The following is a 22321-nucleotide window of genomic DNA, read 5'->3' on the forward strand; positions in this document are numbered from 1 at the left end:
TCATCAGACCAGTATATCCCTCCCTTAATCTTTTTCTTCTCTCTCCACCCTACTCATTAATTTCCTTGTTTGTTTTAGCTGTTTAGCAATTGTGTCACTTTACAGCATCAATTATTTCCAGTTTTGTATTCATTTTGTTCATTGTTGACAGTTCTGGAAGCTGGAAGTGGACATAACTCTGGTTACGCCACTGGTCGGACTCATGTCAGGAATGGGTGTCCCTTCCCAAAATAGGTTAAGTTAGTAATGTAGTAGTGGTTATTAGGCTTTATCTGGGGTGCATTGGTAGGTAATTGTCCCTGAGGCAGTGTAGTAGTGGATGGGGGCCTTGATATGGATGTTTGTGGCAGATACAGCAGGTCTGGTGATTATGTGTGCTGTCAAAGACTTTGGACTTGCAAGGAGGTCAGATATATAGTTTTTGTTGTTCTGTTTTATTTTGTATAATGTGTCTTTTATCCTATTTTGTATTATTATTATTATTAATAATAATAATATTATTCAGAATTTACATAGCTCCAACAGTTTTGCAGCACTTTACAATATAAGGAAGGCATTACAGTTACTATACAATTCAAGACAAGATGGATAGGAGGGCCCTGCTCACAAAGAGCTTACAATCTAAAAGGGAGGGGCACGTGCTAGAAAGGAGGTATCTGTGTGGGGATGGGTTGTTGAGAAAGTAGTAGTAGTAGTATGTTAGTATTGATAGTAAATGGCCCCGATGGCCATTCGACTCCAAAATGAAGCAGTTGTCGTTTGGTCATTTTGGGGGTTAAATTTGATGGCTTAGGGTTTTTAGAGGTTAAAGTTGTAAGCCTCCATATCTGCAATCCCTTGGCAAAGTTCGTCAGTGCCTTATGGTAAAGTAAAACATAATTAGAATGTTAAAACTAGCACACGTCATGCTAATTTAATGCCTTTAAGCCATCCCACCAATCAGATCTGTTTGCCGACCTCACGTAAGTGAAAGATAAATTTCGATTGGCTGGTATGAGATACTGCTCTTTACTGTTTACCTTTATCTAGGATGCATCAGTTTAAAACCTTGTCATCTTTTATTTCAGTTCCCCGAAGCATTGAAAAACTGGCCAAAAGAGAGCAGCTCACTCTTCTATAAATTTGGTATCTTTCATTGTACAGTTTTTCCGCCTCCCTCGAGTCTATTCAAATGAAAGTGTTGATTTTTAGTCAGTTACGTCTGTATGGTATCTTATTTGTGTATCACTCAGCTGTAGATCCTTAAATCATCTCAGCATTGGTGCTGACACTGTCCTTCCTTCTGGAGGGTGGCTACTTTTGTTCTCCATGGTCCTTGTGCGTGTTGTAAAGTCGCCACCGCTCCAAGCTCAGTCCCGTGATGGACTACAATCTCTCATTTACAGGGTTATTCAGAAAAAGGTGAAGAGTTTGGAGAAGGCAGGAAAAGAGAACACACCATGCTAATTTAAAGCCTTTAAGCCATCCCACCAATCAGGTCAGTTTGCTACCCTCATGTAAGTAAAAGATAAATTTCGATTGGCTGGTATGAGATACTGCTCTTTACTGTTTGCCTTTATCTAGGATGCATCGGTTTAAAACCTTGTCATCTTTTATTTCAGTTCCCTGAAGCATTGAAAAACTGCCCATAAGAGAGCTGCTCACTTTTCTATAAATTTGGTGCTTTTCATTGTACAGTTTTTTCCCTCTCCCTCGAGTGCATTCAAATTAAAGTGTTGATTTTAAGACAGTTACGTCTCTCGCAGTGAGGGAGCCATGCAACAAAGCAGCCCCAAGGAGGTAATTATAGGAATTAATTCATAATGGATTCTCTGCAGATGGTAAGGGGTTCAGAGTGAGGCTGTGTCAAATCGTTCAGCAGATATCACTCCATTATTTTTCCAGCCAAATGCAGCGTTCTCACAGAATGCTAATGTACTCGGTTTAACCCCAGCCTATTTCACTGCCGTGATTGATGCAGTAGACCAAATAATGGTTACCTGCTCCAAGGTCGGCATGCTTCATACAGAGAAATGATTGATTAAATATTGCAAATTGCTTCTTTTTTTTTAACATTCAATAAACTCAGAGTGCTTCCTTAAAAACCATTCATTTTAATGTAACACACAAATTAGCACAGGCAGTGGATGGTTAATTTTATTCCCCATCAATTTACAAATTCAAGTGGCCTTTTTTTTTGGATCACTCTAAGTGCTTTTACATTAGCTTGAATACATTTACCTATACACAAGAAGAGTGGTTTAGTACTGCAGCATTCAGACTGAGAAAAGACAATCGCCCACCACAATATCAGCCATTTGTTGTGTGTTCTTTATTGCAGTGTGTTAGCATTGATGATAATTATAATACAGGCGGCATATTCATTAAAGAGCAGTGGGGACATGCAAAGTATTGTAAACCGTAGGGGGAAAGCACTCCTGAAACAAGCTGCTGCTCAGCAATTATCAAAAGTTTATTTATACATATAACAAAAAACATTCTCCGTGCATATTGTGGCATTGCCACTTCATCAGGAGCTTGAAGAAGTGACTCTACCATGATACTCATGGAGCGTGGGTTTGTTGGTTTACCTGTATCTTTGACTGGTTAATCCTACTTTTGCCTCCCTGGGGTTTGCATTCATCTCTACCCTAGGCAATACATGGCTTACATACATATTTTCTCTTTAGCTCAGCTCATATATTCTTTTACTATATATGTGCTTACTAATGCACATTACTGGGTCTTCTAGAGACAACAGTGAAAAAACCCTTTTCACCTGTGTATGCATTAGTCCTCATGCACAGGGGTGCATTGGGGCTGAACACATAAATCCATGATTCCTGCGTAGAGCCACCTTAGACATCAATAGCTTTGTGTAGCAGTATATGCCGGTTCTTTCGTAAACTTACACATGCATACAAATGTATGCCCCAAAGGGGATTATGAAAGTACTGGAGTACAGATGCATACAGCCATTGATGTCTGTGGATGGCTGTGGCTTACCTGTGGCTCCCCACGCCCACATTTACATGTACAGCCCTCATGTGCCCTTGTACATGAGACCTTACAAAAGCAGGTTACTGATTATGCATTTGAGTACCATAACTATTAACAAAAATGTATCTTATTTGTGTATCACTCGGCTGTAGATCTTCAAATCATCTCTGAATTGGTGCTGACACTGTCCTTCCTTCTGGAGGGGGGCTACTTTTGTTCCCCATAGTTCGAGTGTCTGTTGTAAAGTAGTCATCACTCCAAGCTCACTCCCGTAAGGGACTACAGTCTTGCATTTAGTTTACTAATTTGTATTGAGATTGTAGTCCATCACAGGAGTGAGCTTGGAGTGGTGGATACTTTACAACACACACAGGGACCATGGGGAACAAAAGTAGCCCCCCTCCAGAAGGAAGGACAGTGTCAGCACAAATTCAGAGATGATTTGAGGATCTACAGCTGAGTGATACACAAATAAGATACATTTTTACTAAGTTTGTTTGACTGATTCCCAAGGAGTACATCCCTGTGGGGGTTAACTTCTTATTTTCTATAGATTATTTGGGTTTAATACCCCTTGGGAATTATTCTGATTAGATTTGGTTCACCCTATATGGGGACCCCCTATTTATGTTTTCTTACAAGTGAATACTCTGCTTTAAGCACCCCAAACCTAAAAAAGGGGCTCTATCAACATGAAATTAAACTCAACATACCCACAACATAAATGAAAAACCAAAGTATCACCCCTGAACCAAATGCCCATTTTTTAATATAGGGCAACCTTGTAGCAACAGAATAGTTTGCTATGAACAGGATAGCATGCAGCTAAAAGTGATTGCTGACCTCATATCACCTACAAAATAAAATAAAAGACAAAAAGGCCAAAATATTTGGAAGAAAAAAGGCAGCAAAGTGGTTGAATGTCAAAGAGCTAGCAATCACAATTACAGTTTCCTAACTGACCCTAATCTTTTCCTATGCAGTTTGTTAGTTTTCCCTATGCTTTCTCTGCAACAGCTTCCAATACACTCTGGACTGGTTGCTCTGCCCCCCCCTGTTTTATAGTGAGGGAGCTTGCTAATCCAAAAGCCTCCTCATTGACCCTATTAAGCCTGCTGGCCATAGTTTAAAGGCCAAGCTGTACATTGTTTAAAAAAAATTATCACGGGCAGATGTGCGCAACAATTCACCAGGACCGTAAACCACAGGATTCGCTTCAAATCCATGAAAACAGCGAACCCAAACCTTATCCCTACTCTTTAGATACAGTACAGTGTGCAAGCCTTGTCACCCTTGGACAGGAAGCATGTAACTGGCAGGATCACAGAGTAAAAATAAATAAAGAATAACCTGAAGAATGAAAACAAATGCAGCCACCATATCCAAAGATTGGTAAGTTGTGAAAATTACAAGTTTGTCTTGAGTTTAGATACTCTTTAATTTAACTCTTTCCTGAGCTATTAAAAACTTTTTTTTAAAAATGGTTCGTTTAGCTTTAATAAAATTACAATATAGTAAAGTACAGTATACTATAGTACAGTTTACTATAGTGTGCAGTCAAGTATAATTTAACATTTAGTATCATGTAAGAGTGTTTCCCCTCTATAAAATATATGCAATAAAACTTGTTAAAGTTTTTAAGCTCTTCTAAATACTCAACATGTCTGAAGACAGCTTTGGTTGTAGCACGATTCCACTCCCTTATCTGTCTCTCTTCCCCCCCGCAATCTTAACATGGCATTTTTTTTTTCTTGTTCTGTGCCTGCCGGCTTCATCCTGCTTGACAACTAATAATTATTTTAGAAAGTAACAAAGATGCAAATGTCAGTTTCATGTAGTTCTTATTTTTAATGTATAACATACAACTAAATGTAACTGTCTATAAGTGAAGAGCAATTCAGAGCTGACATAAGTATGAGAAGGATATCTCTGATCAGAGATTATGATTTTTCTTGATAGTCTTGTCAGGAGCGTAACTACAGATCACGAGGACCCATAGCAAAAATGTGATGGGTAGCCCCCCCTGACAACCTCTCTCTGAGCTGTGAGTACCAAAAATCCCAAAGACTCCTCTTATGCATCTAGCATCAGCTTTCCTGCATTGTAGACTTTACAAAGGATTAGGGTTGTCATCAACCACTCCAGCAGTTAATGATACAGTACCATGTTATCTTCACATGTTCTATATTTAATTTGTCTCAACAACCTAATAGGCCACCCTTCCACCCCCACGCCCCATAGCAGTTGCCTGGGTTGCTATGGCTATACTTATACCACTGAGTGTTGTAATAATCCAGTAAGAACATGATACTTACTTTGCTTAACACCTTTTTCTTGTCATACACTCTTAACCTTTTTTTTGTTTTGTTTTTTGTTTTTGTTTTGCCCCATTGCTCTAATTCTAACCCACCATTGTTCAAAGTGCTAGCTGGAGTTGGAACCCTCCAGTGACATCAGGATTTCTCTCCATCCATAGATGATGATTGACATTATAGTATGTCCCTGTGTCATGCCCATTGAGGAGCTTGCAGAGCAAACGTCCTCCCTGTGTCCTGTGGCTGCATTACATACTGCTACCTACAGTCTTTGAGGCAATTTATTATCCTAAGCTGCAAATTAAAACAGGTAGCAGGACAGCAAGAACTTGTGACCTGACTTTTAAAGCAATTTTTACTTTCCCAATTTTATTTTTATATGTGAATTTTTTTATATGCACTGCTGTTTGTGTTATGGTTCCTTTACTTCTGCTTCACATGTATTTTTAAATATAATTAGTGTAAGTACCTGAATTCATTGTGAGAGCAACCTCTTTAACAGCACAGAGAATGGAAGGGTGAGGAGCAGCACAGTGAGCCAATCAGATTCAGCTGCAGTGCAAACATACTGACAGTGCACATGGGGACAGTAGGAGAGAGCAAAGTGAACAGGGCAATGGCCTCATTAGTGAGGTGTTTCTCCTTCATTGGTTAAAAAATAAGCTAGGTGAGTCTTGACCAGTGGCTCTTCACGTAGCTCGTCTAATTGAGTCTGGTAGGGGTGTCAAGATCACATGACTGCCTACAATGATTACAAAACTTTAGCGGCTACAACAATACCTGTAGTGAAGCCTGGAGTCAAGCTTTGATTCTGAATAGGTCAAATGACACAAAAGCATAGCTTAGCTTAAATTATTTTCTCTTTATTGAGTACATTGTGGACAACTGACAATAAAAATGAATGGCATAAATAGTCAAAGCACAATTCTTATAAAATATTATACAGCACTGGTCTTGAAAAAAGATTTGTAGAAAACTACACAGTGATATGTATATAAAAATAAAAGAAAAACACACAGTATATGAACGTAATATTGCATAGCTAAAGCTAAAATAATTTATCACCATTTAACAAAGAGTGAAAAGAAATCGCATAGGTGCTATAATTGTTACAATGTTTTAGCAATATCATTCTATGAAAAAAAAAATCCCTCTTACATATGATGCATAAGGCGTTCACGCTGAGATGTTTTCCGAAGCAGTTTTCTGTAGTCGTACGGGTTACCATCCATTTCATTTTCTTGCTGGGATTCATCTGCAATGGAAGATCTAGAGAAAAATAGTTTTTTTTTTAAAAGCAATTATTTCGAGAGGTAAGCAGGAAGCAACAAATCTTTACTTACCAGGAAAGAATCTCTGAGGTAAAAATAACACAGCAGAAAGTTTCAGCATATTTCTTGTGAAGTCTAACATTTTTTCTTCCATATCTATAATGTGAAGTGTGTATGGAACACTTTGATCAATTTTACACCATTTACACTACACTTATGAATTGCAGTGCATGCCTATCTCCAGAAAGGGTTCACTGGTGACGTATTGGAGACTATATTTGTTTTTACAGTAATGATAGAGAAAGACAGATGATTTCAGTAGATGGAGTATATTCTATGTATTAAAGGAAAACGTTGAAATTAGCTGGGCTATACACTGAAGGGCGAAGAGTTTGGAGAAGGCAGGAGAAGTGAACAATCTAGTACAACATGAACTGGAAAGTGAGCTGAATTGTAGAATTTTTCCAAATCAGCTATGTTCTTGTACATGTTAAAATTGATTTAACTTTCATAATTGCTACACAAACCATTTGGTATCTTAAACTGTATGTAAAGCCAAAACTTTTTTTTAGGTTTTAGAGAAAGTCTTAAAGTAATTTTATGCTGTATGTGCCCAGATGGGCAGATTTTCCTTTACTTCCTATCCCAATGACACACTAGAAAATTGGATGAATTTTCCCTAAAGTGTACAGAATCCCCATCGTAGAAGTTTGTCACTGCTAGAGTGGTCTCCGTCGGAGGAAGTTCCCTAATTGCTTGACAATGACAGCTCAAAATTTTGGGAATTCTCCTCATTTTTGTTGACAAAGAGAGGGGTGAATCTCCCCAGATGGTACATATATAGCAGTAAAAACTTGTCAAAGGGTCTCCTTCCTACTCTTTACATACAATCTGAAGCCTGACTTTAGGCATTCACAAAATTATTAAAATGCATTTTAATCATTCTTCTTAAAGTCTTCCATCTGTCCCAACTGTTATATATATAATTTATTTTATAATTTATTTTAATTGTTTTGCTGTTTAAAAAGAGGTGGGCTCAGTTTTGAAATAAACCCAGTCCAAACCAGTCAGCTGTGGCCTGGGGAATTCCTGACCCACAGCTGTGAGGTCATTATTATATGTCCAGATGGCTAAATTTACTCAATAGCATTGACCTAATGTGGACAGGACCTCCAGCTGTGGCGGGACACACAATTAAAATGTATCTAAACCTCCCACAAGATGTAATATAGTGCAGCTTACCAATCTTTAGATGTGGTGGCTGCATTAGGTTTCCCTTTTTAAGCTCTGTTTTCTTTATTTGCACCTGGCATTAACACACTTGCTGACTCAACTCTATGGGGGAGCAACAAAGCCACCCTACCCTAACAGGCTAGTAGGAAAAGGTACATTCCAAATAAATGGTATGTTCTTAGTGCTGACAGCTCATTGCTGGTTTCTATAGGGGGGAGTTCTCAGTGCTAAAAACAAGTGTAAATCCTGCAGGTCCCCTAATGCCTGATGTGAGTCCTTATAATTTAATTCCAGCACTTAACTTATCCTTAACACTCAACTTTAACCCCACAAACCCTGTAATATTAACCTAACCGCTAAACAAAGTAGAGTATTAGTCTTTTCTGAATAAATTAAAAATTAAACCCATAGCCACGGAATGGTATAAAATCACAGTATAATATTTTTTTATGCCTTTGTGTGTAATTGCAAGAACCATTAGTGGTGGATTTGATAAAGTTAGAATTAATTTCTCTAGAACAATAATTTGTTCTAGAGACATTTATTTTTTCAGTTAAGTCTTCCTCCACCAAATGACAGGTTGCTGGCATTCTATGAATCTCATGTAGGACTTTTTGTTTGGTGGATCACATAAAGGTTCTACTCAAAGGGTATATTCTTGTTCAGTGAGAAGCACAATATCATTAAAGGCTTTTATAAACAGACTTAGCGTTGCTATACTTGCATGCAAAACGCTCTTTAATCGCAAGTCAACATAGCAGATCATACGCAGCCCCACCTGCACATTGTTTGAATGTATGCATTTGAGTAGAGCTGCATTTGAATGCAAATAAATATAGCCAGTCTACACAAGCCCTGATGCTGTCTTGCAAGAATTCAACAAGGATTTAGACAAGTGACACTAAACTCAGGAGTTAAATCTTAAAAGTATGTTAACTATTAACAAAAATGTATCTTATGTGTGTATCACTCGGCTGTAGATCCTCAAATCATTTCTGAATTGGTGCTGACACTGTCCTTCCTTCTGGAGGGGGGCTACTTTTGTTCCCCATGGTCCCTGTGTGCATTGTAAAGTAGCCACCACTCCAAGCTTGCTCCATTTATGGACTACAATCTTAATTCAAACTAGTAAACAGATTATGTTTCATCACAGTAGCAAGCTTGGGGTGGTGGCTACTTTACAACACACACAGGGACCATGGGGGACAAAAGTAGCCACCCTCCAAGGGGAAGCATAGTGTCAGCATGAATTACCAGCATGAGAGAAAAGAAAGTAGAAATGGTTATATTTACCATTAAATCTATGAAATTCTGTGTATCCTGGGTATGCAACATTCTGCACTTACCTGAATAAAATACTTCAGCACAAAATATGGAAAGCTAACAAGCAAAGCACTACTGTTTTATATCATTCTAAAATGACTATCCACTATAGTTTACTGCGTTGTCAGCCTCATGTCTAAAAAAATAAATAAAATAATGTATTAATGAATACAGTGCTGCACTGTTTGTGTCTTTTACATCTGCCTAGAGTTGAACTTTATAATGGCAAAGCAATTTGACATTTTTGGGAGCTTTATATTTAGGGCATAAGGCTTAGGCATGTAAGCCACCCCACAGAATGTTTTGATTTTCATTATCAGATCTAAAATTTGGATCAGTCCTATATTCATTATGCGGATATCGGATGGATCCGATATTTTGTTTTCAAGCCAAAAACCAAAAAAAGCATGGGGTCCTCCCCAAAATCCTTTATTAGACCCTTGATTCGAGCAGTGGCCTGGCAAAGCAGGGAAAGGTGGACCCTAAAGGGTCTGGTATGAATTTTGAGGAAGACCCCACGCTTTTTTTTTATTGTCTAACACCTTTTAGTTCATTTCCAAAAATTTGGATGCATTCAAATTTTCAATTCTGCAAAATTTGTATTTGTTTGAATTCATTATTTTTTCCATTTGGAAATTTGGATGCATCCAAATATTCCTCATGTGACATGACCTTAAGAACTGTTGATTTTTCTCCGTTAGTTAGACCTGCCCCGGCAAAATACACTCAGAAACTGAAAATGTAAAACTGACTGGTGGCTCTATGGGAATGACAGTTCAGAATATTGATACATGCAGCTTTTAATGTGGATAGCTGACCCTTGTTTGATAGTAATGTGAATCATGCTCTGACAGAAGGTGAGAACTTGTGATCTGTATATCTTCAGCTTTGGCAGGGCCAGATTCTAAGTTTTAGTTGCACTTTTAGATAACTGTAGAGTATGGTCATCTTGTTCTAATAATTTAATCAAAGGCTTCAACAATACTGATGTTACATTTTGTATTTTATTACTGAGAATGTATGAATAATATTTCATCACAAGAAGAAGAGCTAACATACAAGGAAAGCTGACCTAAGGAATCTGGAATACCACAATCATGTTGTCTAGATGCAACTAGTTTTCCAATCCGGCTCTGCACAGCACCAGTAGATACGTTATGTCTTTAAAGAGGATTTCACGCTTTAAGATGCTATCAAGAACAAAAAATGCCCCAAATTACCCCTGTAGGGATGCTGGGCTTAGTTATAAAGTTCTCAGATGTTGTACGCATACAGAGCTGACAGACTATGTGAGGTCCTACCATATACTCCAGCCAATATAAGACAAGTTCATTGCTAAAAAGGCTACAAACCCATGTTTATGGAATGTGCCACCTATGGAGGTAAAATGGGCATTTTTATGTATTTATTTTAATAGAACCAAAACATTGGAAACAAAGGCAGTTTCTAGGCATCGTGGCACCAGCATGATCCCTGAGGCTACGACCTTGCAATATAGATAATAATGTTAAAGATTTTAATTTTGAATACTGTGCCTTTTAATAAACAGTGAGTATAACTGTATAGTTACAAATATTTAAAAGAAAGAATTATAATGGTTTTGTATATATTATCAGAGCTAACAAATAAAATATTTTTTTTGTTGTTGATGAAAGAAGCCTATTGTTTGCAAAGCTCAATGAAGCGTCACTGCAGTGACTCCTTACTTAACAGACGACTGATTCTGATGTTACTATCAAAGAAACCAAGCTTCATCGCCCTTAGCTTACTCAAACAGCTCTGTCATCCCTTAGTCATGTACTAAGGGCCAGTTCACAGCAGCAACAATGGGGTGTGTTGCCCAAGGTTCTCCTAATGAAAGAACAAGGCAAATTGCCTTATATCCTATGATTTCAGTTCACATCAGAACTGCCGACATGCTGCAGTGCAGGGCAAACACTAAACTTAAGGTTAAAACGGGAGTTATACACACCACATTGCAACACGTTAAAAACACATAGCAGAACAAGTTTAAAACACCTGCATGTGCACATGCCAAAACATGCGCTATGGTGTGAATGGGCCCTAAATGTCTATTTATAAAGACAAAGATTGTAAATAGACAGATAGTTTAAAAAAACTGTTTCAAGTGGAGCTATAGGCAAAATAAAAAATTATATATATGCTGCAGTCTGTTATTAGCAGCAACATAGCATTTTTTGTTTCAGTTCCTTTTTAATTTCCTGTTGATCCTGCCTGAAGATCCGTTATTTTACTACTTCCTTTGACAGGCCAAGCTGACCAGCAAAACTGGCAGTTACAGGGGTTAGGACTTTAATTTATTTCTTTTTAAAAAAAGGTCAATTAAAAACAACATGTTCATCTAAGACAACCCTGTCTACAAGGTGATAACTGTGCTAAATGATTTCACTGTGGAAAAAACAGGGTGGCACCCTATTACAAAAAATAGTGGATCTACTGGCAGAATCAACAAGTAAACATAAAAACACAGAACAGTAAAATATATAAATACACAAAATATATGAACTAATTTTTAGAAACCCTCAGAGTAGATCTTAATGGCAAAAAAATATAAATAAAATGTAAAAAAAGGCAAGAGTGCCCCAGAAATATATATATATATATATATACATATATATATATATATATCTCACAAATATTCAGTAGTGATGGTGGGCTTGCTTGGTCTCCAGAGTAAGTGCCATCAATGCCATCACACTGCTCCTACCTGGCTAGAAATCTGCCTTGTTAATAACGCAATGCTATTCATACATTCTGATCAATTATCCTGTTTATGTCCTCATATTTTTGTGTCTGATCAGAATGTAGTCATAGTGGTGGTCACTGTCAATCTGCTTTGTGAAAGTAAAGCATTCATTACCTCTCGTTTGGGGTTAGGATGGAAAACTCCATAGCAGAAAACCCATCATATGTTTTGGGCTTATTTATTGACACTGAATGGTTGTAATAAATTTCGTTATAATAATCTTCTGATTCCAGTACTTTGCCTTGACTGTGAAGAAAAGAAAATTGCCTTTTGTCTGTTTTACCAAGAGAGCTCTAGAATGCAGCTAAACACTTCAGATAATTACTAGACATGTAGATTGCAGAGCTCCTGGCAATGGAGAAAAACCTTGACTGGTTGGTGGGAGAAAGGTAAGGGAGATGGAGAACATTCAGACATGAACACAAAAGACAGGGAAAGGTCTTCAGCCTCATATGATGTGGTCATAGTCTTCAGTCTAAAGCATCTACAGTATATAGATTTGGGGGCATTGACAGAACCAAGGATTGGTTGTTCAGAAAAAGTAAATAGTGGCCTTAATGCTTGATTTATCTGATTCCATCAGCACATTCCTCTTTAACCCCTTGGGTGAGAGGGACTGGACAGAAGCAATGAGAGGCTGTGGTACCCGACCATTTAGTCTCCTGCATACTGACTGACTACAGATAGATTTTTGCTGGTCAGCAAACAGCCGAAGGGATTTAAATCAAAGCGAGGTGCCGTGCCTGCCCTGAAAATAGCACCGCATCTGGAAGTCTGACAATGGTAGCCTCCAGCACTGACCAGGGATCTTAGCTGAGACAGCTGATGTGACAAGTTCCCTTAAATACTTTTAATGTGATATTTTAGCTTACAGAGAAGGTGGGAGCTAGAAACGTTTGTGCGTCCATTATTCAGCCGGGACCCGAAGACATGAATAAGCATCATAGTGTGCCAGCACATTCTGGAGAACAGACAGAACTAGACATGTGCGATTCGTTTAGTTCCGAATCGAAATTCGGATGAATTTTCGGAAATTCGGACATTCGGATGTATCCGAATTCCGAATTACAGACATAACGAATGAAAACGAATCCGAATTTCCATTTCCGAAATTCGGTAGCGTTAGTACGAACGTTCGTTTCGTTTTCTGTTCTTATTCGTTTCTTATTCGTTTCGTTCGTTGGAGCAAAGTGACATTAGAGAAGGAGAAAAAAATGTTTCCCCCCTCAAATGTCACTTTTGCTGCAAACGAACGAATAAGATACGAATAAGATACGCATAAGAACAGAAAACGAAACGAACGTTCGTACTAACGCTACCGAAATTTCGTCCGAATCCGAATTCCGAATCCGAATTGACTTTCACACCCGAATCCTGAAAAACGAAATAACACAAATCCGAATTTAAAACGAAACGAAACTAAACACATTTTTTGGCAGTTTACATGTCTAGACAGAACATATATTGCAACAAGTTTGGGAAGGCATTTCCCTCTTATCAGCTGCAGAATCCTGTACCACAGTGCCAAAGTGTTTAACTGTTTCTTACTCTATGCAAAATTTAAAAAATTGCCTTTAGATACACCAAATATTTTTTGCACCAAATCTTCTACCTCTAAAACATATGTGCTAAAACTTGAAACAATTAGAACCAAGTGCCACTCAGGGAAGAGCACTCAACTCTTGCTTACAAGGGGCTGTAGGTTCCTTCTATCCTTCAAAGAAGGTGGCAGCTTTGGGAAAGAGTGTAAATGCATTCCACAAGTAATAGCGTTGGCTGACCTGAAATTAGTCATCATATACGTGGGTGGAACAAATATAATAAATTAATCTACATCTAGCTATGGAGACAAATATTCAAAATAAAACAATTATATACATTTACATGTTATACCCTTCAATCGTGTGTAATTATTCACAAGATATACAGTAATACAAAGAGTGGCTAATTTCCATAAGCAATAAACTATATATAGAGATAACCTGGGAAAACGTACAAGAGAAAGAAATACAGAAATGTATAATTAAAATGTGAAAGTCCACAATTCAGCATTGCGAAACACAAAACAAATAAGCAGCTGAGACATTTTCTTGGGATTATCTGGGAGCATTAACTCACCCTTCTTTTCTTGGTTTTCGCTTTTCATCTACATAGGGCAACTGAGAAAATAATAAATATGCATTATTTGTTCGAATTTATAATTTTGAAAATAATAAATATGCATTATTTGTTCGTAGTTATAATTTTGAAAATAATAAATGAGCATTATTTGTTCAAATAATCTTATCAAAAAATGTTTTAATATTAAAAAGCATTTAAAATAAAGCCAACACAGCTGAGAAAAAAAAAGACTTGGAGAGGAGATCCCAAACTTAGCCCTCCGTGGCTAATGGTAGGACTGCATGCCAGTGATTAGTATCAGCACAGTCTCAAATTTAGCACAAAGGGTCACCCTGAAGCTGGTAACCAGTGGGAGCCTCTCTGATCAGCAGCAAACACTTCTGGATGTTTGCTTGCCCTGATTGAACAAGGTGGCAGTGTCTCTCTTATGGGTGTATTTATAAACAATTTGCAGAGCGATGTGTCCTGCAAATCTCTGTGAATGTTCACTCTGGAAGAATGGAGGCAAAAATAAATGTTCTTAGCATATGTTCTTTCCAAGTCAAATGTAAAATCAGGAAAATACTAGATTGTGGCCACTGGATGGAGCTGAAGAGCACGGGTAATAAATAATTGTTTTCTATGCTTCTCTGCTCCATTTAGTGGCCATAATGCGGTATTTTCCAGATTGTGCCTTCAACTTGAAAAAAAAAATAGAAACATTTGTGTTTGCCTCCACTTGCACAGAACAAAAGGTATTTTGCAGGAAAGAAGGGGGGGGGGGGCTCTGTGCTACATTTAAAACTGTGCTGATACTGCTCACTGGCACGCAGCCCTACCACTAGCTACAGAGGGGATCTCCTCTCCAAGTCTCTAAATGTGCCATATCTGCTGACATTTGTGTGTGCACGATACTTTTTGATGGTATTAATATCTATCTACTTTTAATGTACGAGGTTTATGTGCCCTGTGTTCCATTCTTATCTTGGCTGTCATTGATTTCTATACTTCTAAATCACAGATGCAGAACAAACGTGGAGCAAATGAAAGCTGGGAAAACGTCCTTATCTCTATATTTTCTCCATGGCAGTGGAAGCCATTGCACCAGTCTGTCAGTCAGACAACTAGCACTTTCAGATGTCAACAATGGCAGCCTACATATGTCTATCATAATGTTTCCTTTAGGGATTTTATGCTTGGCTGTAAATTGCTCCTACAGTGTAATTTTTACCTTTAAATAAATAATATTAATGAATAAAGCCAGTCTTATTTAACAAACAAAACACACAACCTTATAACATTGGTGGAAAAAAAAGTATGACCTTTAGGATAACAATATGTTTATCAGAAGATAAGTGGAGTTAGCTAGTCTAAACAATGTTAATGTACACTATGGTCCCATCAAAAGAGATTTTAGAAGTCCATGAAAAAGGGATATTTGATTGATGGGATAATGTGATAGCAGTTGCTTGAAAAACTTGAAACACCTTTGATTTATTTACAAGGCTATCACACTGATTGGTGGATGGCTGAAACTTTTGAAAACTACATAGCTATAACTTTCCAGTGCCCTTTTCTTTCTTTTTTTCAGCCATGTTTTTATACCTTCTAGCAGAGTTATTTTGATACACTCAATCATTGTGTTCATATGTCACAATGATCACTTCAAAAGTATTAAACAATAAAAAAAACAACACTAGTTACAGAATGTCCTTCAGACGTGGTGACAGTTAAAGGCACAGTCCACGTTTTGCAAAAATTTTATAAATGCACCCACATTAATAAAACATAAAATGTGAAATTAAAGAGGAACTTCACCCTTAGCTTAAAAATGACAACAGAGGGACCTTAGAAATGTTTAGTAATGGCAAGTACCTAAGTAATTAAAAAGAAAAAAGGGCACTCGGGGAGAAGACCCCTGCAATTCAGGTAAGTGGTGGTAGGGAAAGGTGTGGTATGAGGGTGGGAGGGGCTGGCAAATGTAACAATCTTATATGTTGCACCCTAAATATGGGTGTCACATGAAAAATGGTCACAAAATTGGACTTTGCTTTTAGGTATTATCTTAAAAAGCTGCCTCATTTTCTGTCTCTACTGTGTGTCACTTGTTTCTTTAATACTGAACTCTGGGCAAATATAAAATATATAAAATCTGTGTTTTTTTTTTTACATTCTGCCACCCCTAACAAGGAGCTATGTGACCAGAGTTTCTGCTATCTCTAGACAAGATGGGAATTCCATCCCAGAGAGAGAGAGAGATCTAAGAACACTCAACACAGATTTTCCTTCCCTTATTATCTCTTAGTTTTTCTCTGCTTTTGTGGCTACAGAAAAAAGATTTGGGTTGTTTTACTAAAGGCAATTAGGCTGTTCACTTTGCAAGGGAATTTCCCTTTAGCTTAGTGAATGGGGTGAAGCTCTGCCAACTTCCATCATCCAATCATGTGCAAGCACAAATGCTGTTTCTTTTTACATTTTCTTGCACCTCATTGGGTATTCTTTGCAAAATAAATTTTCACTATATTCACTGATCTAAGGAAAATGCCTTGAAACGTGAAGAGCATTCAACGTTAGTGAATATAGTATAGTATTGAACCCCACTGAATGGATGCAACATTTCCATTCCTATCCTTTCTGTGCAGGAATAGCCAAGATTATGGTTGGTGGAGTTTATCACATATGAGCAGGAATTAGTGATGGCAGATGAGAAACAACATGGCTTTTCAGTGCTGCTTTAGGGATCACCCTGTGGCTAATTCACTAAAGAAGTTGAGCAAGTTCACTTTGCAAAGTGCATTTTCAATCTTAGTTACATCAATACATAATTAGTCAGGTTGAAAAACTGAAATCCATCAAGTTCAGTCTGCAAGAAATTTTCACTTATGAACATTCTTTAGTAGATCAACCACAGGGAATTGGAATGCCCCTTCACCTGAAAAATGATTCACACTCTCACTCTTTTTGCATCCTAAAAGGGGGTTTTCTGTGCCATCTTTAGGTTTAAAATTTTCAAACTAGTATTTTAAAAGCACCTTCTGAAAAGGTAATAAAGTTTATCAGGGGCACTTATCTATGAATGATGTTATAAGGACAAAAATAAATGCTGTTATTAGAAGAAGTGAATGAATAATCTTCTAGTAACAGCTCAGGAAGTCATAGAAGTATTGGCATGTCTAGACGTATACGCTCTATTTATGGAAACGGGAAGCAGATATTGCTCAAAACCATAAATGGTCAACAATTACTGAACTTTTGCTATAAATAAGTCTTTAAAAGCATAATGCTAAAGGGTTTTTTTGTTAAAATATGTCTCCATTTTCTTCATTGGTAAATTTGATTGTGACAATTATATGTAGCTATAAAGCGGCTTTATTTCCTCCAATCAACATCACAATATTTCTACCAAGGTAATAGTAATCCCCCAAAATCTACAGGGTTATTCACAAAAGGGTGAATTTAATGATATTGTGCTACTCACTGAACCCTTTGAGTAGAACCTTTATGTGATCCACCAAACAAAAAGTCCTACATGAGATTCATAGAATGCCAGCAACCTGTCATTTGGCGAATTCCTGGAGGAAGACCTAACTGAAAAAATAAATGTCTCTAGAACAAATTATTGTTCTAGAGAAATTAATTCTAACTTTATCAAATCCACCACTAATGGTTCTTGCAATTACACACAAAGGCATAAAAGAATATTATACAGTGATTTTATACCATTCCGTGGCTACGGGTTTAATTTTTAATTTATTCAGATAAGACTAATACTCTACTTTGTTTAGCGGTTAGGTTATTATTACAGGGTTTGTGGGGTTAAAGTTGAGTGTTAAGGATAAGTTAAGTGCTGGAATTAAATTATAAGGACTCACATCAGGCATTAGGGGACCTGCAGGATTTACACTTGTTTTTGAGAACTCCCCCCTATAGAGACCAGCACTGAGCTGTCAGCACTAAGAACATACCATTTATTTGGAATGTACCTTTTCCTACTAGCCTGTTAGGGTAGGGTGGCTTTGTTGCTCCCCCATAGAGTGGAGTCAGCAAGTGTGTTAATGCCAGGTGCAGGGGGCGTGGCTTGCCAATGGCGACGTGAGGACGTGACTCCTTGGAGCTCTGCATCTCCCGGCACCGGCCTAAGCTCTAGCAGACGTTATTCTCCCCCTTCTCTGGATGTCTCGGGTGTCGGGAAGTCAGCTGTGCCTCCGGAGTTCCCGACAGTCGGATTTTGGCTGATTTTTTTCCCCCCGCGGGTACCGCGAGCCGACCGGAGGATACGCGACACATGGCGTCCACCCGCTCCACGGCCGCAGGCCCCACTCCGTCCAAGACCCGGAGTAAAGTGACAGCGCCGCCCGTGGAAGTGGGAAGTCGGCCGGGCGACTGGCAACCATCACCGATCCCCTCACCGGCACTCTCCCTGGCCGCATCGGATGCCCGCCCTGACATAGAGGTGGAAGAGGGGGGAGACTGGAGGGACATTCTCCCGCACCTGACTACCAAAGGGGACCTGGAGGATATGGCCGCACACATAGTGGCAGCCCTCAGGCAAGAGGTCCAGGATATCGGGCACAACCAAACTCTTCACCGATTTTTAAATAAGCCTGCTAATCTTCAGATTATTTCACCTATTTATAACCACTTTGCTTCCCTTGCCAATATCAATGAGAATTTTTATAACCCTTAGTGAAAATTGACACCAAAAATACATGCAAGTACCTTAACTATTAACAAAAATGTATCTTATTTGTGTATCACTCAGCTGTAGATCCTCAAATCATCTCTTTATTGGTGCTGACACTGTCCTTCCTTCTGGAGGGTGGCAACTTTTGTTCCTCATGGTCCCTGTGTGTGTTGTAAAGTAGTCACCACTCCAAGCTCACTCCTGTGATGGACTACAATCCCATTGCTTGGAGTGGTGGCTACTTTACAAAACACACAGGGACCATAGGCAACAAAAGTAGTCACCCTCCAGAAGGAAGGACAGTGTCAGCACCAATTCAGAGTAGACTTGTGCGCCGTCAAAAAATTTGTTCCCTTTAGTTTCGGAATATCCGTTATTTCTTATTTCGTAATTCGTATCCGAAACTCAATTCGGATTCGAATTTTTTACGTTAGTTTCGGCACATCGTTATGATGAAGTTAAAAAGCAAAAATACCTTTGTTAATATTGAAGTCGATGTGGTAGTTGTTTTTTTATCCGAAATACGAATTCCGTTAACGGATTCCGTATCCGAATTTCGGATTTAAAAAAAAACTACCATCAACTCCAATATAAATGTACTTTGCTTTTTAACTTCAATATAACGAATGTTCGTAACGGAACGAAATTCCGTCAATGGAATTTCGTATTTCCTGCCTGTGTATTGTAATGCAACCCTCAGCAGCAGCGGATCCGTATTTCGGATTAAAAAATCTTGTCATGTTGTTCAACCTCATTTACAGGGGTAATATTAGTTCCTGTTTCAAAGAAATTCGGATCCAAAATTCGTTAACGGAATTTCGTATTTCGGATATAATTCGGAAACTGCAATTCGGATTTGGGATGCTTCCGAATTTACGAATTTCAGGAAAATTCGTACGAATTTCGATTCGTAACGAAACGAATCGCACATGTCTAATTCAGAGATGACTTGAGGATCTACAGCCGAGTGATACACAAATAAGATACATTTTTGTTAATAGTTAAGGTACTTGAATGCATTTTTAAGATTTAACTCCTGAGTTTAGTGCCACTTTAATGGAAACATATAAGCCAACTCTCCAAAAGTTTAGCATACAGACTTCTTTGCAATGCTCTGGCTTTTTCATTTTGAGTACATATGCCAGATGAATCTGGTAAAGTGCATTGAAAAAAAATGCTAATTTGCTGATAATTTTAGCAATAAATTCTGCATCACATTATCTGCTAGTATCTTGTGTTGTCAGTACACCTCTTTTTTATATTTATTCAGTCTTATTGCACCTTAGAGTGCATCTAATGGCAAAGCTTTTTCTTATTGCTGGATAAAGTGTAGAAAGATTAGAACAATGGTCAGGTTTTTATTGCTATCGGTGTCCCTGTTAGAGAGATTAACCCTCCGTATTCTGTTATTACTGAAAGTGCAAGAAAATCCCAAATTTTTGGTTGTTACCACAACAGGAGTGAATGGGAAATCTGCCAATATGGACACTAGTTCTGGTGACCCTATTGACCACCAGGGATTTCCCATACTATGGAGGTATTTCCACTCACTTCCTGTTTTGGCTATCGGAGAGGACATGAAGGGAAATCTCTCCAATGGGACACAGGTGGCAAAAAAAAAACAGGGTTATAACCCTCACCTACTCTATCCATAATGCTAAAAAAGTTTTGGCTTCGGTTCTAATTTAATCAATTTATCTGGGCCTGGTTTCCTGCCCCATCCACTGTTGCCGGAGACCACAGATCTTATGAAGATTGCCATGCCAGTGATGGCTGTACCATTGAAGTAAACACAGTAGGGGCCTATTATTTATAACTGTCAGTTCTCTGTTATACTCCACAAGGTTGCTTCATACTGCAGCCTGCATTTTACACCCTATGCATAAAATGCAGAATGTAGTGTGAGCCTGTGGTGTTCTACAAGCTTCTGATATGCCTATCACAGCAATTAGTACAGTGTAATTAAAAGAGAGCCAGTCAAATGACTTTGCCAGGTCACATGACCAGGTTCTCTTTTTGGCTTTTTTGCTATTACTCATTTATTCTAATAGTGGTCGGCTGGCCTCAGGATGCTAGGCACACTTGTAAAAAAACTAAGGGAAACATAGGCTGCCATTGCTGACCCACCTCTGAAAATGTTAGTTGTCTGACTTTGTCTTGCAGTACTTTTAATCACTGACCTAATGAAGTATTCAGCCTGATCGGTGGGAGTGATGTCAATACTCATTCTGGGTCAGTATCTCAGAAACTATTGCAGCCAATGAATCAGCATGACAATCAGGCAGCTAGTATTTTCAGAACAAAAGGTCAGCAATAGCCCTCTACAGCTTTGAGTTTCTCTGAGTACAGTTTTGGGATACAGCAGGGTAGTATGAGCTAGACATATAATGCAGTAATATGGCTCAATGATCTTCCTCCCCTATTTCTTAACTAATTCAGTAAGAATGTAGACAATGGCCACAGAGAAAGAACATACAATCTTTGCTGCACCGTTGATGCAATATCTTGGAGCAGTAGTCAATCAATGTACTGGTCAGATCGGACTTTTACAGTTTCAGAATGTCCTACCTTTCCAAAAAAAGAGGAAGGCAAAGCTGACCCCAAGCATGACTGGTTCTAAGGCTACCACATTTTTAAATGGGTCAGATTTATGTAATAAATATTACATCTGGCTACTGCATACTGTACATGACTGAAACCAACTTGGTACAAGTTTTTGCTGTCCTCAAGTCTGACTTCACAATTTTGTGAAGTCAGCCTTAATGCATGTTTTATCCCACATTAATGCATGTGACTTTGTGCTGTGCGATGCCATTTATCCCAATGCACAAGTACAGTAACTGACAGTACACCACAACGCACATCCCATGTGTTATGGTACTCTGCATTACAAAAATAGCACCACGATGTCTTATCCACTGCTGTGATGCATTGACTATCCATTCAAACTGAATATTTTAACGTCATAACAGACAAGAAATGTTAAAAGGAGCCCTTAATAAATGTGCCCACTATTACACTTTTTTTTAATCCTGGGGACACACTGGATTGTTGTAGGGTACATGGTAATGCAGAAAGGGGTAGTAAGTTAAGAACAGTTTTAGGGCCAGCGTTGACAGGCTTTTGTTTGCTCCAGGACTACATTTCTCCCCATACAGATCTATGGGAACGTAAAAGCAGCTAAAGCAGGTCAACAGCATCTGCAGTGACGTTTGGATAATCTCAGAATGTCTCAAACCGATGTCAAAAGAACTCTGCACTTGCCCATCGAAGCCGGTCCACATAGCCCCTTGGATAAACTTTATATGGTTATAGAAAAACTATATTATTTCAGCTTTTTAGAGATGGAAGTACTTTTACTTTACCTGGAGTAGAAAATAACATTCTGAAAGCATCAGCTTTATTGGACATGATTGGCAGAAATGCACTTTATTACAGAATGACTGGAACTCATACAGACGTAAATAAAACCGACGGACAAATAAATATATCAGATTTGACCTTTACATGACACTGGCTGGGAAGTAACTCTGAACATATGACCTTAGGATGTATGTGTGATTAATTTAGGTTGAGGATGACTTAGGGCAGTGGTCAATTACTTTATAAATAGGGGGGGGGGGGGGGCAAGGGTCCCCCTGTTTTCACC

The 22321-nt window shown here is 38.4% G+C and overlaps 1 long non-coding RNA gene across 1 annotated transcript in view; it reads right to left on the reverse strand.

The window, feature by feature from the left end:
- Positions 1 to 6404: 6404 nt before the first annotated feature.
- LOC108796103 overlaps positions 6405 to 22321 on the reverse strand; it is a 19357-nt gene continuing 3440 nt past the window's right edge. The window contains exons 2-3 of the long non-coding RNA XR_001941784.1: positions 14007 to 14047; positions 6405 to 6563 (exon numbers count right to left, since the gene is read on the reverse strand). This is a non-coding gene — a long non-coding RNA (uncharacterized LOC108796103). The remainder of the gene's footprint in view (positions 6564 to 14006; positions 14048 to 22321) is intronic.

Source organism: Nanorana parkeri, unplaced genomic scaffold (assembly GCF_000935625.1).
Source record: "Nanorana parkeri isolate BGI_ZX_2015 unplaced genomic scaffold, ASM93562v1 scaffold1055, whole genome shotgun sequence".
In the NCBI taxonomy this organism is placed as follows: Eukaryota; Metazoa; Chordata; class Amphibia; order Anura; family Dicroglossidae; genus Nanorana; species Nanorana parkeri.